Source organism: Tachypleus tridentatus, chromosome 5, assembly GCF_004210375.1.
Source record: "Tachypleus tridentatus isolate NWPU-2018 chromosome 5, ASM421037v1, whole genome shotgun sequence".
NCBI classification, from domain to species: domain Eukaryota; kingdom Metazoa; phylum Arthropoda; class Merostomata; order Xiphosura; family Limulidae; genus Tachypleus; species Tachypleus tridentatus.
Window position 1 is genome coordinate 24,342,497 of NC_134829.1, and position 2,763 is coordinate 24,345,259.

Sequence of the window (2,763 nt, forward strand, 5' to 3'; positions counted from 1 at the left end):
GTTTACGTTTTATTGACACGTCTACTGTTATTTTAATCACAAACTCGTAGTTTGTAGTACTTGAACAGTAAACACATAAACATATAACTTATCATGTGAAAATGCACATGGCACAACGTTGTTAATAGTATCACTACTCTAAAGTTTAGAAAATCTTCATGTTTCGACCCACCATCTTAATGAAAAATTGATATCGATGTACCATACAGTAATATAACACTTATATTTAAGTGTTTCCACTCATCTATAAAGTTACAACTTAGGAATCAATTACGTGCTGTAAACGACATAAACATGCGCAGAAGAGAATAGTTTATATTGAAGTAAAATTGAAATTAACATCATTTACAACGCTAATAACTTTGAGAAAGAGCCGATGCTGTTTTTCTTCATTTTAACATTCGTGCTTCTTACAACGTTTTCATAACGTCATATGATTATATCCTGTATTATTGTTTAAGATTAGAAAGATTCCATTAAAATGTCATAAAAGTTACTACTAATTGTGAACACTAATGTAGTTTATTGTTCTAACAGAGAAGATTGGTGGTAGTTTTGCTCCTAAAAACTTGCAACAAAGTTATTAATATGTAATGATCATAATTACAGGTTTATAAACAATTATTTTGTCGTTCATTATGAGTCAATAGTTTTATAAACTTTTCGATATGCAATGAATTTGTTGACAAATAATTCTAAATATATTCATCACTCGAAAGTCCCTCAAGTATCATACAACAAAAAAAAAAAGATCAGTAATTACAGATTACAGTGCTTCGGACATCATTTCAAAGGTGTTTTAATGTTAGAACTAGTCTATCCACACGTTCAAAATAAGGGTACGTTTCATGTGGATAGTAAGTATAAAAATTGTACTTCAAGGACTGTAAACTCAAACACCAAATTTTGCTTGTTACTTATAAACTCCTTGCATATTAGTCCAAAGGACTGTGTAGGATGTACCACCAGAGAACTCATATAGCTGGGAAATTTGAGAACATGTAGTGCACGACATATCTTGATATATATCCTATCTACTATCAGTGTGTATATTAGTACAGTTAGTATAGTTGATTGTGAGAAGCTGTTACAGCTTTGGAAGATACTGATAATAGCTAACCACAGGCTTTAAATAAATAGATAGGTTTTAGTGGTTCCACATCGTATGAGACTATTTCTCGCGTGCTTAAAACCAAATGATAAATAAATTATTTTATATTTAAGAATGATCAATTGTGTAATTTGTAAAAAATATTAAAATTTCGAAAATTCTTCTGTGTTAATAAATAATGTTTACATAAAATTCATAGAAACAGTAACAACATCCAAATATCTTCTTAGATGTGAAACAACTATACTAATATTCTAATTATACGACATAAATACGTCTTAGTGTTTCTGTATTAATTTTGTAAGAGAACACTTTGTGTTTCAATCGTCTGTTTTCCTACTTAACTTTTGAGAGAATTATGTACATACGTGGATTAAAATTACATTTTCATATATATATATATGCAATCTTCAGTTGGAATCACTGCGAAAAGTGAAATGTCTCACCATTTGTACATTTCGTTTATTGGTATAAATTCAATCGAAAAATGTAACTACTGTAAGAAGACATCAACTCTAAAACTTTCCTTCTCCATTGTGATTGAGCACGATGTTCTTTTGACACATCACGGTTAATCTTATACTTTGTAATTAAAGCTACTGTAACATTTAAATGAATAATTAAATTTACAAAGCATTAAATTTGTTGTATATTTAGACATGAGACATTTTTATTGTTCACAGTATTCAGTAAATATTAAAATATAGTGATATTCTTCAAGTTTTAGTGTCTATATTGTTGTGTATCTAGAATATCTAGCAGTGAAAAAAAGAGATTAAAACAGAAAGGTTAACTATTTTACTTCTAGCAGAATAAGTTGTTTAAACCCTCATATGAATAACAACTGGAAAACTGTTCAAGTTCACAGGATCAATGTTAATTATTTTTGCTTTATTCTGTATTTCAAGCAAGAAACGAAAGAAGAGTTGTGCTTCGTTATCAGTTTATTACAATATTTTACAAATACAAAAACAGTGGTATGTAAACCAATTGAAAGTTGTTAATATTTTTTTATCTAAATGAATGACACATTAAGTTCTTGTTACCTACTAATGGAGACTTAAGGACAGGCGAAATCAAAATTCCATAAATATTTTGAATAATTTCATCACATAAATCAGTTACTAGTTATATTTTCAATTCGTACACTATAAGCGTTCAATACAAACAATCTATGGTTCTAGTGCAAAACATGTAAACAAGAAATCTATGTTCCGAGCTGTAAAATGTGTAAACAAGATAAGTTAACACTATTGCGTTTTAAAACAAATAGACTGTTCTAGACTAATAAATAAGATAAGTCAAATTGTATTTCGGTATATTATAATTCGAATGACTTTATATTTGGCTGTAATCCAACGCTGGCAACGAAGAGCACTGTGGTCGTTACTACAGGGAAACTGAGCAAGGTCCAGGTTCGATGTTTCATCCTATTGATAAATATAACAAAACAGCCATTCTTTTTTTTGTTTAAAACAAAGTCACTTTCTGCTATCTTTTGTGTCTACCGCGGGAAATCGAACCCAAAGTGTTAGTGTTATAAATTCGTAAACTTATCACCATACCAACGGTGGACAAAACTAGTTTTGTCGTGATTTTCACTGGATAAATGCGTTTCGCTACTACTGAATTTTTACTTTAAAACTTATCAA